Raw genomic sequence first — 16,901 nt, 5'->3', positions numbered from 1 at the left:
ATCTGCAAAAGTCTAAAAATGCCACTTCTAACTTTTTAGTTACTTTTCATAAAAATATATTATTTGTGTTAATATATTTAAAGTAATTGATATTTTAAAATGCTTTATGTTTTAATCTCTAATTTAGTAACTATGAATAGATATAAACTACACAAAGAAAAACTCAAAACTCAATTTTTAAGAGTGTAAAGAGTCTGAGACCAGAAAGTTTTGAGAACCACTGCTTAAGAGAACTTGCTTCTGATTCCAGCCACCCTCAAAACTGCTTTGTGTATCCTCAACCAGAGTTGAACCTGAGGCAGATATCTGGTCCGGGGGAAGCCAAACCTTAGACTGACGAAATCAAATATTGCTCAGGAATCTGAATTAAGCTTCATGGATCCTAAAGGTCTGTATGTGGTGGAACACTAGAATCTATTAAGTCTAACTGCTAAAATACCTGAACTGTTTCAGTGCCAGCCCTTTCTGAAGCCCTGGTCAGCTTTTCCTCGGATTCTATAACAGCTATTTCCTTTTGATAAATCTTTTATATGAGCTATTTTAAATAGGCTTATTTTCCTTATGATCAAGAGAGTCTTAATACCATAGAACCTCAATGTCATTACAAAAACCGTTTAATTTGGGTCCTTATATGAGACAACAAACTATAACAAGGCTCCCCTCCATTTGAAGATAATATTCCTATATAAAAGTATCACTCCAACAAAATTAAAAACTGAATGGAAATTATTGGTTCACTCAGAATAAGAGACAAACTTAATACCCAGCTGTTACATAAGAGAGGCTTGATAATTTTCTCTTGGAGAAGGCCCTTATATATATTATGTCAACATAATTTAGACAGCCTATGGTGTCATTAAACCACACCAATCTGACAGGGTTTTTCACAGAGGCTGATGAACCAAAAAAGAACAAGGTAGTGAGACCTGCCCTACCAGACAAAACAACTATTATAAAGCTATGACAATTAAGACAGTGTAGTATCAGCACAAAATATGCAAACAGACCAATCGTACAGAATACAGAGAACACAAACACAAACCCTCATGCATTTGGAAACATGTTAAGTGGCATCATGGCATCCAGTCCCATCCCTTCATGGTAAACAGATAGCGAAACAATGGAAACAGTGACAGACTATTTTCTTGGGCTCCAAAATCACTGCAGACAGTGACTGCAGCCATGAAATTAAAAGACACTTGCTCCTTGGAAGAAAATCTATGACCAACCTAGACAGCATATTAAAAAGCAGACATTACTCTGCCGACAAAGGTAAGTCTAGTCAAAGCTATGGTTTTCTCAGCAGTTATGTATGGATGTGAGAGTTGGACTAGAAAGAAAGCTGAGCGCCGAAGAATTGATGCTTTTGAACTGCGGTGTGTTGGAGAAGACTCTTGAGAGTCCCTTGGACTGCAAGGAGATTAAACCAGTCAATCCTAAAGGAAATCAGTCCTGAATATTCATTGGAAGGACTGATGCTGAAGCTCCAATACTATGGCCACCTGATGAGAAGAACTGACTCACTGGAAAAGACCCGGATGCTGGGAAAGACTGAAGGCAGGAGGAGAAGGGGACGACAGAGGATGAGATGGTTGGATGCCACCACGGACTCAATGGACATGAGTCTGAGCAAACTCCAGGAGTGATTGGTGATGGACAAGAAAGCCTGGTATGCTGCAGTCCACGGAGTCACAAAGAGTCAGACATGACTGAACTAAACTGAACCGAAATGTTATCATAAAGTTATAGTGGGCAAACATCACTATTCAACACATGATGGTGGCTTACCAGGTGATCTTTATGGAAAGAAAATTAACCCTATTTTGGGTTATCCTAATAAAAAAAAATTAGATCTCTATGTAACACCGAACATCAAAATAAATTCTAGATGGATTAAAAACCTAAATGTGAAAAGTGTAACTTTAAAACTTGTAGAAGAAAACACAGGATGTAACTATTACCTCACAAAAAACATACACCATAAAAGAAAAAAAAAAATCTTTAAAGTTTAGTTTCAAAAAAAGATAAGGCTAAAAAACACATTAAAACATACCCATTAGGATGGCTACTATTTTTTTTTTAAAAAAAAGCATAGGATAACAAGTACTGCCAAAGACACAAAAACTGGAACCCTAGATTGTAATACGGTGCAGCTACTACATTAAACTGTGTGGAGGTTCCTCAAAAAATGTAAAAATAGAATTAACATATGATTCAGCAATTCCACTTCTGGGTATAAACCCAAAAGAACTGAAACCAGAGTCTCAAAGAGATATTTGTCCACCTATGTTCAGAGCAGCATTATTCACAAGAGCAAAAGGTGGCGGCAACCCAAGTATCCATTGGTGGATGAATGGATAAACAAAATGTAATTATATACAAACAAGGGAGTATTATGCAGTCTCTGAAAGGAAGGAAATTCTGACAGCATGGATGAACCTCATGGATGTCATGCTAAGTGAAATAAGCCAGATATAAAAGGACAGGTACTACATGATTCCACTCATATGAAGTATCTAAAGTAGTCAAAATCATAGAAACAGAAAGTAGTACCTGTTTTAAATACCAAGAAAAGGACTGTGTAAATCTCAAATCAAGGTGAATGATTACACATACATCTCTTTTTCCTTACAAATAAACAGACTGCTAGGAGGAATTAGAGGCCTTCAGAGAACTACTGCAAGCTCTTCGCTGATATAGCTGGTGCCTCAGCCCGAAGATTTATGCCAACAGCTTCTTAGAAAGCAACACTAAAGAATAAAGGTCTTTGGGAACTGCCTTGGTGGTCCAGTGGTTAAGACTTCATGATTCCATTATAAGGGGTGCAGGTCTGATCCCCGGTTGGGGAACTAAGATCCCATATGCTGCACGGCACAGTAAAAAAAAATTTTTTTTAATTTTTTGAATTGTTAAAAAAAAAAAAAGAATAAAGGTTTTCACAGTCAAGTAAGGGTTACTGTCCAACTGTATAATTCCCATTTTGAGGTCTGCATCCAGCATTCCCAAAGCTGCATGACCAACTTTACCACACACAGCAACTGCACAACTCCTGCCAATTCTATTAAAACATGACCATAGTCGCAAGAATGAAGGGCCAAGTGTTTCCTAAAGAGGCTAAGCTTCAAAATCTTTTTTTACTAGAACAGGAGCTTGTCAAAAACAAAAGTAAAGGAAGCTACTGGAATGATTCACCATAACTGAAAACAAACACAAGAAACAGGTGTGCTTCCCTGAAAACACAAGCAAAATTTAATAAGGAGCCAGTACTGTTATGAAACCAGGTTGAGAATAAGCTTATAAAATCTGAAAGTAAATATGACAAGACAGCAAAAAGAAAACTGAATTTCAGATAAATATCAGAATACTGTTATTGTCAGGCTTTGAGTAACCTGAAATCAGTAAGTTACTCAAAATATCACTAAATGGTTAAGAGTCTTAGAAATCATTTTCTGCTAAGGCAGGAACATTTCATGCAAAGATGGGAACAATAAAGGACAGAAATGCTATGGACCTAACAGAAGCAGAAGATGTTAAGAAGAGGTGGCAAGAATACACAGAAGAACTATACAAAGAAGATCTTCATGACCCAGATAATCGTGATGGTATGATCACCAACCTAGAGCCAGACATTCTGGAATGCAAAGTCAGTGGGTCTTAGGAAGCATCACTACGAACAAAGCTAGTGGAGGTGATGGAATTCCAGTTGAGCTATTTTAAATCCTGAAAGACGATGCTGTGAAACTGCTGCACTCATTATGCCAGCAAATTTCGAAAACTCAGCAGTGGCCACAGGACTAGAAAAGGTCAGTTTCATTCCAATCCCAAAGAAAGACAATGCCAAAGAATGCTCAAACTACCACACAATTGCACTCATCTCACATGCTAGTAAAGTAATGCTCAAAATTCTCCAAGTCAGGCTTCAACAATACATGAACCACGAATTTCCAGATGTTCAAGCTGGATTTAGAAAAGGCAGAGGAACCAGAGATCAAATTGCCAACATCCGTTGGATCACTGAAAAAGCAAGAGGGTTCCAGAAAAATATCTACTTCTGCTTTATTGACTATGCCAAAGTCTTTGACTGTGTGGATCAAAACAAACTGGAAAATTCTTCAAGAGACGGGCATAACAGACCACCTGACCTGCCTCTTGAGAAATCTGTATGCAGGTCAGGAAGCAACAGTTAGAACCGGCCGTGAAACAACGGACTGGTTCCAAATAGGGAAAGGACTATGTCAAGGATGTATACTGTCACCTGCTTATTTAACTTATATGCAGAGTACATGATGAGAAATGCTGGGCTGGATGAAGCACAAGCTGGAATCAAGATTGCCTGGAGAAATACCAATAACCTCAGATATGCAAATGAAACCACCCTTATGGCAGAAAGCAAAGAAGAACTAAAGAGCCTCTTGATGAAAGTGAAAGAAGAGAGTGAAAAAGTTGGCTTAAAACTCAACATTCAGAAAACCAAGATCATGGCATCCGGTCCCATCACTTCATGGCAAATAGATGGGGAAATAGAGCAAACAGTGAGAGACTTTATTTTTGGGGGCTCCAAAATCACCACAGATGGTGACTGCAGCCATGAAATTAAAAGATGCTTGCTCCCTGGAAGAAAAGCTATGACCAACCTAGACTGCATATTAAAGAGCAGAGACGTTACTTTGCCAACAAAGGTCCGTCTAGTCAAAGCTACGGTTTTTCCAATAGTGACATATGGATGTGAGAGTTGGACTATGAAGAAAGCTGAGTGCCGAAGAATTGATGCTTTTGAACTGTGGTGTTGGAGAAGACTCTTGAGAGTCCCTTGGACTGCAAGGAGATCCAACCAGTCCATCATAAAGGAAATCAGTCCTGAATATTCACTGGGAGGACTGATGCTGAAGCTGAAACTCCAATACTTTGGCCACCTGATGTGAAGAACCGACTCACTGGAAAAGACCCTGATGCTAGGAAAGATTGAAGGCAGGAGGAGAAAGGGACGACAGAGGATGAGATGGGTGGATGGCACCACCAACTCACTGGACATGAGTTTGAGTAAACTCCGGAAGTTGGTGATGGACAGGGAGGCCTGGCATGCTGCAGTCCATGGGGTTGCAAAGAGTTGGACACGACTGAGTGACTGAACTGACTGACTGAGGAATTAGTTTAGACCCTAAAACAAGTTTAGAATATAGCTCCACTGTATCTTTCCCTTGTATTAACTTTCATTAGTGTCATGGGTTTTCAGGAAACACTGAGGATGTATCAACATTTTTGAGTCCACAGCACACAACAGAAATCCACAGGATTTAGTGCTGTTCCAGACCATGTGTTAAGACAGCTAGATATTAGAGCTCATGGCCTATGTGAAAATTTTCCTTAATTGTGAACAATTTGTCACTTTTCCATGATGAAATCTAGTGACAATGAAAAATATATGTTATTACAGCATAATCTTACATAATACTCCAACTGTGCTGGAGAAACGCATGTAAATAAGGAAAAGGGAGGAAAGACAAACACACACTTATACATGTACGCACAAAGGTATATAATGCTCAAAACCCCACATCTCGAAAATATTATATACAAATTTTGTTTATAAGTTTCATCTTGTATTTCATCTCAGAAAAAAAGCAAGTTTGCTCATGAGAAAAGAAATTCCCCAGTCTCTTCTATGCTGTGCTGTGCTTAGTCATGTCTGACTCTCTGCCACCCTATGGACTGTAGCCCGCCAGGCACCTCTGTCCATAGGAATTCTCCAGGCAAGAATACTGGAGTGGGGATTCATGTCAATGTATGGCAAAACCAGTACAGTATTGTAAAGTGAAATAAAGTAAAAATAAAAATAAACATAAAAAAGAATACTGGAGTGGGTAGCCATGCCCTCCTCCAGGGGATCTTCCTAACCCAGGGATCGAACCCAGATCTCCTGCATTGCAGGTGGATTCTTTTACTGTCTGAGCCACCAGGGAAGTCCAGTCTCTTCTATAGCTAACGTTATATTAATGATGTGGGGTTGGGAAGCAATGCTCTCTTGAGATACTAGCTGTTTTTCACAAAGAGTACTCAAGATAAGAAATCTGTGAGGTCTAAGATTCAGAAACCAACAATGCCAGTGACACAGAAATGAATCAAACACTAGGTGCACTGTGTTAAAAGGACACCTTTAATTGTCAGAATTGGGGGCCAGCAGCTCCATACGGAGATGAACAACACAGTTTATTAAAATGGAAGGAAGTGTACTATAGATACATAAGCATACAGAGGTGAGGTGAGGGGACATCTGAGACAAGAAAAAAACAAAGTGATTCAGCGACTTCCTCTCTTAGAAGCTCATACACCAAGTGTAAAAGGCTCCCAAAGGTCAAACATGGGACATTTTGAGCATCCCCCCAAAAAGTCTGTAATTATTGGTAAAACACAGAGTAAATTAAAATCCATGAGTTTATAAAGATACCAAAACAGAGCAAAAAAAAAAAAATCATTTCCTATCATTAGAGGTATACGAACTTCTTACTCAGAAAATTGCTAAAGGATTCTGAGTAAATTAAGAATTTATCTGAACTTTTGGAAAGAAATTATAATCTATTCCTAACTGATGAGAGGTATCTTCACAGATGATGGAAGGCTAATCAATGTAAAAGGAATGCTAGAATTAGAAAATTACCATTTTGTAATAACCAAAGAAATAGCTGATTCAGGCAAAGATTGTTATCAGTAGGTGATAAAGGCTACTGAAGAAGCATAAGAGTATTGTGTCAAAGTGTCACTACTCTACAGATTACCTGCTAATTACAAAGTCTTTACAATGGAGAGATCTGGTATTTATCATCTTGAACAAACAAATCCATCACCATTCACAGTCAGACATTATGACGTGATGTTTCTCTTATTGTGATGTGACATGAGGCACAGAGCATCACCTATGAAGTATTATTACCAAAAATGTTTAACTGAATCTAACCAAGACTTCACTGCCAGTTTGTAAGGAAATATGGGGATAAAGGAATAAATTAAATGAAACTAAGAGGAAATTCCAGTTTCTCAGAAAACTCTAGAAGTGATATATTATACAAGACAAATGGCCTGTCTGCAAAAGGAAAGACTGCATCGCTCCTAAATAAAGTGTTCTAGATTTAAAACAAGACTAAGGAAACATTTTTGGAGAAAAAAATACCAATAGCTAACAAGTGTTGTGTTGGAGACAACTGGGAAAACCTGAACATGAACTAGATATTAGATGGTACTGGAAAAGTATTGTTAATTGCCTCCGTTGTGACAATGTATTGTAAGATCAATGAACTAAAACAATGTCTATTTTTAAAAGATACACCAAAGTATTTAAAGTATTAAAGTATTAACATGTCATGACATCTACAATGTAAAGATTTATATATTATATATAAACACTTATGCACATATAAAGTGGCTTCCCAGGTGGCTCAGCAGTAAAGAACCTGCCTGCAATGCAGGAGACTGGGGTTCGATCCCTGAGTTGGGAAGATCTCCTGAAGGAGGGCATAGCAACCCACTCCATTATATTTGCCTGAAGAATCCCACGGACAGAGAAGTCTGGTGGGCTACAGTCCATAGGGCCACAAAGAGCTGGACACAACCAAAGTGACTGAGTACGCATGCATGCACCTATACAGATAAAGCAAATACAGTAAAACATGAAAACCTGCTGGAATCTAGGGAGTAATTGGTATAAAGATGACAACTGTACTATTCTTTCCATTTTTCTGTATGTTTACAATTTTTTACCTAGACAGCTCAAAATGCACTTCCTTTCCTCCAGGAAGGCCTCCCAAATGAACTCTCTGCTCTCTCACAATTCATAGTGAAGCGTACATTCTGCAACTATCATTAAGAGTACCAGTAGCAATATTCTGTGCAGGCACTCAGAAAAGCATCTTAAATAACTGGGTTAGTCTTTTAATTTCTCAACAGAATAGCAGTTCACTTGTATAAACAATCTTGAGTCACAGCTCTCAAAGGGAGATCATCAAACATCACTTATGGGCTTACAGAATTTCCCATGGAGAAACACTCAGCAAGCGTGATAGGGAGAAATTAGAATACAGGTTCTACATGTCTTCCTAGCATTGCTTTTAAAAAGCCATGCTATCCAGGCATATGACTTTATTCTCATGAGATTATTCTTCAGTCCAACACTATCTTTCACCACGACCCCTGATCTGCAAAAGTGACAGTATTTATCCACAACTCCAGGGGATAATGAAGCTTAACAAGCTACATAATGAACTTTAAAATCTTACACAAAAGAGTGCACAAAGTTTTACTGTTTTTGTTGTTGTTGTTTTGGCTGAATTGTGAAGCATGCAGGATCTTAGTTCCCTGACCAGGGATCAAACCCATGCCCACTGTACTGGAAGCATGGATTTTCCACATTGGACTGCCACGTAAGTCTCCTGCAGGAAGTTTAAAAAATCAGATAGTACAGTGCTGGTGAAGAAAGAGCAAGATTCACACTCCTGGCAGGAATATAAATTAATACAACTTTTATGAAAAGCAATTTAGCAATATTTAACAACATTAAAAATCCATATAGCTTTCCACCTGGAATTAATCCAACAGACACCGATGTACATAAAAAGGACATGTGAGGAATTAATTGTAGCACTGGAAACAACCTAACTATCCAATAAAAGCTGGCTGGATAATCGCACATCTATACATCAGAATATCTGCCAGCTTTCAAAACGGAAGAGGAAAAAAGAAAAAAAAAGGGAAGAGCTACTCTATGTACTGTATGAAATGACAGCCAAGATATACTAAGTGAAAAAAGGAAAGTGCAGAATAGTAGGTATAGAATCTTACCATTTGTATAAACAACAATTAAAAACAAAAAACACCAAAGAATATACAGTTGTATATGCATGTAATAGCCTTATCTATGACAAGGTACACAAGATACAGGTAACAATTTCCTTCGAGGGAGGTATCTAGAAGGATGAAAGGAGGACAGAAGAGGAAAGGAGGACATACTCCATGTAGTTTCTGATTTTTGTATCGTATGTGTGTACATGTGTTATCCATTTTAAAGAGTTATTTTTTTAAACAAGGCTCTACACCAATTTAGGGCTTCCCAGGTGGCGCTAGTGGTAAAGAATTCATCTGCCAACGCAGAAGACATAACAGATGTTGGTTCAATCCCTGGGTCAGGAAGATCCCCTGGAGTAGGAAACTGCAACATGCTCCAGTGTTCTTACCTGGAAAATTCCATGGACAGGGGAGCTACCGTTTATGGGGCAGCAAAGAGTTAGACAGAACTGAGCGACTGAACACACTGCACCAATCTGAATTATTTAATTAATACTTATCTTAACCTAAAAGCATTTCATGTCTTCACACCATACAACTTTTTTATGAGACTTCAGTAAATTCAACCAAATAAAAACAAAGCACCCTATATGACAGAAGTCTACCGAGAAGAAAAATGGACATTTATTGCCTCCATTTTACTTCAAAATTTTACCAGACTAGGGGACTTCCCTGGTGGCCCAGTGGTTAAGGCTGTGCTTCCACTGCAGGTGGCCAGGGTTCAATCCCTGCTCTGGGAACTAAGATCCCGCATGCTGCATGCATGGCCAAAACTTTTAAAACTTAAAGAAATAAAAAAGATTTTACCAAACTACCTGACAGAAGTCTGGACATAGGCAACATTAAACATCTCCAAGCACTAAACTAACCACTACGAAGAGCTCTAAAAGGATAAGTCCCAAAGTATCAAACGGACATCAACCACCCCCAGCCTAAGCACGAGGTGGTCACAATAACTTATACTTCTCAGTCTTCACACAAGAAAAAAGATGAATGTCCAGCTCTTTCAAAGGATACAAGAAGATATATGCCCCCCAAATTCTTGCCCTTCCCGTGTCATTGCTTGGCTCTAGCTGTAACCATGACAACAGAAAACAGCAGGAAAGACAGCTGAACCATGCAAAGGCCAGAGTAAAATGAGGAAGTAAAAAAATATATATATATTTTAAAGCCCAAGAACTTAAGGCCCTAGAGTTAAGAATGACAGCCCTTTCTCCCCAAAAAAGCCTTGAGAGATGAGTATCAAAGAAAGAACACAAAGGAAAGAAAAGAGAAAATAAGGCTTCCTAATAATATGTCTGACTCAATGGACATGAGTTTGAGTGAACTCCAGGAGTTGGTGATGGACAGGGAGGCCTGGCCTGCTGCAATTCATGGGGTTGCAAAGAGTCGGACACGACTGAGTGACTGAACTGAACTGAACAATGTGTCCCATTCCTAAGTTATCCAGACAGGAAGCAAGGTTGGCAAAGACAACTAAAAGAACACAGAAAATGTGCACCACCACCAGCCCCCAACAATTTAACTATTCACTTCAATGCTATTCAGCAAACCTTTTGCTTGTAAGAGTTTATCATCTCTTCATCCTGTTCTGATGGCAGCAACTATTCAAGAGTGGCAACACAGGAGCAAATAAGGGACCATGTATAATCTGCCAACTGAAAACACAGGTTCTAGATCACTGCGATATTACTGCACCTTAAAGTTCATTTTAAAAATTGCTCTTTGTTATTTGCAAATGTGAAAGAAACACCACTGTTGTTACTTAAAACTTCCACTGGCTAAGTTATTGTTCACCAGTAGTTTCAGATTGCTTTTTTCATGTGCTATTCAAAACATCAATAATGCACAGCTAAAAACGGAAGCACTAAAGAAGATCTTTTACCAAAAAAGAGGCAAATAGGTCAAGCCGAGGAGGGCTAGAGATCAGAGAACACAGATGTCTTGATTTACAGTTACTACTCTAAGCATTATACTCTTTGCTCTTTATCTGGTTCTGTGAGAATAATAAATAATTTTACTAAAAGGAATCCCCCCTTACTTTCTTTTTTATGGCCCTAGTCCTCCTTAGAAAGGCTACCAAAATCCCTTGCCAAAACAACTGCCACCTACTCCTAAATTTAGAGGAGGTTTGCATTAGCGATACAACATGACGATGGAAGAATCCGAGGAAAGAAAACGAATACCAGAACTATAAGTTCCAATGACAGTTTCCAAAGAAGGGTCAGCGTGGGGAATGCTGGCTCTCGGAGGCGTTTGGAGCCTGGGAGTCCCTATGACAACACAAGACGTGAAAGGTGCTTTGTCATAAATTCCCTCAAATAATTTACACCCTCCCTTTTGCAGAGAAGCAACAGGCCCACTATCTGGCACCAAGTCTAACCCACTGCCTAGGAAGAAGGCGGGCGCGCGGTCAAGTGGCTCTTTATCCCGCAGGTCCCTGCAACACAGCGATGCGCATGCGCCCCGAGGGCAGCGACCAAGCACCCCTAGCTCGTTCACACTCGAGCATGCGCAGTCACCCATCTCGCCGCAGGCGACAGCTCACTATTTAGCAAGGGGGATGGGACTGGGAAAATTATGGGGGGGGCCGAAGGCAGGGGGCGCGTTTGTGTCTCCTGAATGCTTGGAATTAGAAGAAGGCACGACTGCTGGCATTCGCAGGCCATGTAATCCGGGATGTGGGAAATGGGGCAGAAAAGAGTCTATGTGCGGCGCGGGGTGGTGGGGGGGGAGAGTGGGGGGTCAGTCACCTCTTAAGGGAGACACCCCCCCCACTCAGACAGGACAACCCTTTCCCTCGACTTTCCTCCCCCCACTCACCTGAGAGCGGCGGCGACAGCTGCTGGTCCCCGTCCCCCTGCGCTCGCCTCATACTGTCCGCAACATCCGGGACCTGCGAGACCGCCGATACACAAATACACACACACAAGGAGCGCGCACACTCACACACACACACACACACCGAAACACACCGGCCGGGGCGTCATGGCGTCAGCACGTCGACGCAGCGAGCGCGTACCCGCCGGGGCCCCACCCCGCGCGGCCTCCGCCTCCTCTACTCCGCTCCCCTCCCCTTGTTAGATTCTCCAGCTCCTCCTCCCTCTGCCTCAAGACTCCGCCTACCTTCCCTAGTGCGCATGCGTCCCTTGTGTCGCCAGGGCCCGAAGATTTGAAGGGAAGGAGGGGCTTGGGAAAAAAGAGGCGGGAAGTCGCGGAGGGTCGCGTGTAGGGCGAGGCAGGCTGCGCAGAGGTGCGAGGACGAAACAGCGACTGACCAAGATTGGGAGTCGGGATGAGCGTAACAATAAAGGCATTTAACAACAGCACCTTATATTCGCTAGCAGCTTGTGGATTACTAAGGACGTTTACATATATTATCTCATTTTTCTAACCAGTTCTGTGTCAGTAAAATATTTTGAACTTTTTGAAGATGTTAGACACCTTTAAGTAACTTAAAAACTTGAGCTTTTGGAAACAAAAACAAAAAGGCCCATTCTTTTGTGGTAAGGTGGGCATGTAGGTGGCTTAACTGATAGCAATCTTATTCAGGGACAATTTATTTTCTTGGACACCTGGGTCCCCAGTTGGTCTCACATCCTGTCTCCTAAGGACTATCATTGATTGCTGAGTTGAGTAAAAGAAATATATCTTAGGGATTTCCCTGGCAGTCCAGCAGTTAAGAAAGACTCTGTGTTTCTGCTGCAGGGGGCACTCGTTTGATCCCTGGTCAGGGAACTAAGATTCTGCTTGCATGCTGCATAGTGCAGTTAAACAAACTTAAAAAAAAAAAGAGGTCTCAGAGCATCTGGGAGAAAGAAGTTACCTTCACCAGTGATGGAATATTTCATCTGTTATTGCTACAATTCTTGCCTAAGCTTAAACTTTAAAAATTTTATTCTTACTGAATCGAGCCAAATAATCTGGAGCAGGCACTGTCTCTTTTCCATACTGAGGTTGTATCATTATGTAGACACACAAACACAAACATGTGAGGAAGCATCTTATCCAAAAAAGCAACCAGATAAACCTGTGGGTCATGGGGGTGACAAAGTATGAACCCTGCCTTGGGGATAGCTACTGGAAGCTCTGCTTCTGTGGGACTGTCTCCAGGACACAGTGCTCACTATGTCCTGCCACATGTGTCCTGGGGCCCCTTGGCTGGTGAGTCTGTTCAGCAGGGACAGCTGGAAGTACATGAGCCAAACCACATGGGAGGCTGTGACAGTGCCAGGCTGTTGTCCACTTTCAAATACACAAGCAGACTCTACAAACTATCCTTGGAATGACAGACAAAACACTCCTAAAGCTTCTTCAACCCATATTTTAGCCAAAATGATCAAGAAATGGAGATCCTAGACTTCCTGGTGGTGTATGGATAGGAATCCGCCTGCCAGTGCAGGAGATGTGGGTTCAATCCCTGGTCCAGGAAGATTCTACGTGCCTGGAATCAACTAAGGCTGTGCGCCACAACTACTGAAGCCTGTGCTCCTAAAGCCTTGTGCGCCACAAGAGAAAGCCACCACAATGAGAAGCCTGCACACCACAATGAAGAGTAGCCCCTGCTCACTGCAGCTAGAGAAAGCCTACACAAAGCAACAAAGACCCAGCACAGCCAAAAAAATATTTATTTTAAATGGAGATCCTAAATTCAACAATGGTGTGGTTACTATCCCTGCACCACTTAAAACAAGTACTTTTGTCACCTATTAGGCTGATGCTTGAAACTTTCCAACTAGATTTCACTCACTCATCGTAATCATCAACAAACATTTCATTCCATTATCTGAAGGCATCAAGGGTTTTGGTCCTTGAATAAATGTAGAGTGCCCCACAGGCAACCCAGTAACCAGCTACAAAGAATCGATTCCTAGTGTCACTGAAGCTGTTAATTTCCTGTTCTCTTGACTTCAGATTTCACAGGATGGCAGGGAAGAAAGAAAAAGTGTACCACTCCTTGGATGGAGAAGTATGGAAGTGGGGAAGGGATGCTCAAAGGGGAGCAAATCTGCCTGCAATGCCAGAGACCTGGCTTCAATCCCCGGGTCGGGAAGATCCCCTAGAGAAGGAAATGGCAACCCACTCCAGTATTCTGGCCTGGAGAATCCCATGGACAGAAGAGCCTGGTGAGCTACAGTCCATGGGATTGCAGAGTCGGACACAACTGAGTGACTAACACTTTCACTTCTTTTCATTCTCACTTCTTGGAGGGGGAAGCATGGAGGTGGGGAAGGGGTGCAGAAGGAGAGTACTGGAGGCATGGTCAACATACTTTAGCTACCTCACAATTGGGGCTAATCATTACAGTTTAGTGAGGTTCTGCCTGGGACCTGGGAAGTGACACCTCAGAGCTGGTGAGTCTGCACTAGCAGCTTGTCCCAGCTGGCCCTGAATCTCTAGAGATCTGGAAGGACGTAAAAGTCCTATGCCCATCTGTGGCCTGGTGTGATGAGGCTCCCATTCTTCTGTGTGGACCATACCGCCCACCTGAGACGTGATCCCACCAGCCTCTGTACAAAGGGCTTTGATTTGGTGTGGATCTGATTAAATGACTGTAGATGTCCTTGGAAGCACTACGTGGAAGAATTTTAAACAGCTTCTCCTTTTTAATATGCACTTCCTCTTCGGTTTTAATTATTTTGTTCCTACATTTTCCCTTTCAATTTACTAAAATCTAGAAATGTAATTAGAGCAGAGGCTGGGCTCAGAGAAAGCTGCCAGGATTTCTACAGCATGATTAAATATACTAGGCATCCCTTTAGTGTGGGACTGAAAAATAGGATTCTCATTATTATCTTTCCTTATCCAGGAAAGAATCAGCACCACGTACAGATATGGATTTATTGAAAATGCAGCACTAATTAAAAACTCACCCAGTCTCTTGATGAGGATTGGTTGGGGCGGGGGGAGTGCAGTTATTTAAGTATTTCCTCCATTGACTGTTTTGTTGTTGTAACCACAAGCAAGAAACCCCCCCCCATTCTTCTATCCTCAAAATAAAATTCTCTTCCTCATGAGGGACTTAATGAGGCTTTTATCTATGCCACAACAATCAAGCTTACAGTGGCACCAATTCAATTCACTGCTCTTTGTGATGGTAGGAAACACGCAGAACTCGTTTTCTTAATCCAAAACACAAATGACACAGTGTTCTTCGGCCATCATGAGCCAGGTCTGGGCAGGGAATCTGTCCCAAAGACCCCTAAGATGTCTGGTATTTATTCTGCCTACGAGGATCTTCAGTTCCATTTTACAGTCCAATAAGCAAAGGCATGGTTTTCGAAGGGGTAGGGGAGGCAGAGGCAGGCAAGAATGCACAGAGCATGAGCAGAGGCGTAGGAGAGGGAAATGCAGGAAGGAAGATCCTTAGGAGCGGCATGTGTGTGCTCTCAGTCTCTCAGTTGTGTCTGATTCTTTGTGACCCCATGAACCAGGCTTGTCTGTCCATGGAATTTTCCAAGCAAGAAGACTGGAGTGGGTTGCCAGCAAAGTCCTGTCTAAAGAGGCAGATGACACCCCCTGAGATGCGGGTGTAAGACTACACTCAAGGAAGCATACCAACAAGAACACACTGATTAGATCATGCTAAGGCTGCGATGGGGTTAATAGAAAATTGACAGCGACAAAATATTTATTGATTAAATTTCATAGTGGAACAGCTGTGGCTTAATGAATGAGCTCCAGGCGCTTCGCCTGGAGACTCAAGTTCAAACCCAGCACTAACGCTTACTAAATATAAACTTGGACAAACCTCATTGAGCTTCAGTTTTTCCATATGAGCAATGGAGAAAATAATGTCCACCATATCATGTTGTTGTGAGAATTAACTGAAATCATATTTGAACATATCACAATCACTATACACAGACTAGGATAGACCCCACTTATTTTTAGATGTGTGACTGAATGTGGATTTGGGGTAAGTGTTCACATGCCTGCTGGTCTTCAAGCCTCACTCTAATTGGTGTGCCATCCTTGCTCGTTTCCGCTATGCCCTTCTTTAGATTTGTTCAGGAAGCATGGAACCAAGGAAGCAGCATGGGCTTCTCAGCCAGAACACTGACACTTGCTAGGCGGGGCCCCTGACAAGCTCCTTGGAGTCTGTTTCCTCAGAGATAGTCAGGTTTCTTGTTGCAAGAACTCCCCGAATACTGGCTGCATCAGCCCCAGCTGGAATTTACTGAAGACATATCTCTGGCTCCCAGAATGGTCAGGAGTGGAAGAATCGGAAATTCAGCAGAAACCAAGGACTAATAGAGGAAGAGCAAAATCTTCTTTAGCAGGACCTTATGGCCAGGAGGTCCAACCACTGAGCACTGCCAGAGTGCCACCACCAGACACAGTTGCCCCTGCTGCTGCTGTTGCAAAGGACATCTAACCTTCTTCCCATCTGTGTGCCTCAGGCTGCAAACCCAAAGCCCCCTGTTGACTAATCCTAGACCACATCCCAGGCCCTGACCACCTTGGTGATGGTAGTGTTGGGGGTGGGGGGTGGGAAATGAAAAAGGCGTCGCTGCCATAGTGTCCATGGCGTCACCTTCAGCACTCCTCTTCAAGATGCTGTCCACAGCAGGGTACTCATCCCAAGCAGGAAGAGAGACAGATGCTAGACCACCAACCCTGCCACCTCATCTGTGAAATGGGCATTCATCATAGGGCAAAAGCAGCAGTGAATGACATGCTTGTTCAGAAATGCTTGGCATATAACAGACATTCTCTTACTTTACTTCCCTCTTTTATAAAACAAAAGACTTGAAATGGTATACTTATCCGAGGATTTGATCAATGAGCTTATAGATATTGAAGTTCTGAGTTTTTGACCTGGAGAAATGGTTAGGAAAGATGATGTCGGAACAGTGGAGGATCAAGCAGAGCAGATGCAATGGGAAAGAGAGGAGAGGAAATGGCAAGTTTCAGTCCAGCCTGTCTTTGATTTTTATCCTGGACTGGCCACACAGTTCCACCTCCATCTTGTTCAGCTTTATTTATTATTGGCCATGTGGCATGTAAGGATCTTATTCCTGACCAGGGTTCTAATCCATGGCCCCTTCATTAGGAGCATGGCATCT

The 16,901-nt window shown here is 41.8% G+C and overlaps 1 protein-coding gene across 3 annotated transcripts in view; it reads right to left on the bottom strand.

Moving 5' to 3' along the window:
* Window positions 1–11,956, bottom strand: part of SPOP (speckle type BTB/POZ protein) — an 82,266-nt gene extending 70,310 nt beyond the window's left edge. For 2 of the 3 annotated variants that reach the window (XM_069603682.1, XM_069603683.1), the window contains exon 1: window positions 11,656–11,956. The gene's annotated coding sequence lies outside the window, so the exon portion shown is untranslated. Of the gene's footprint in view, window positions 1–10,385; window positions 10,491–11,655 lie in introns of all 3 variants that reach the window. The other variant, XM_069603681.1, reaches the window with a different exon arrangement.
* Between the last annotated feature and the right edge of the window lie 4,945 nt (window positions 11,957–16,901).

This window comes from Ovis canadensis, chromosome 11 (genome assembly GCF_042477335.2).
Source record: "Ovis canadensis isolate MfBH-ARS-UI-01 breed Bighorn chromosome 11, ARS-UI_OviCan_v2, whole genome shotgun sequence".
Classification (NCBI taxonomy): domain Eukaryota; kingdom Metazoa; phylum Chordata; class Mammalia; order Artiodactyla; family Bovidae; genus Ovis; species Ovis canadensis.
This window is presented reverse-complemented; position numbering and strand designations above follow the sequence as displayed.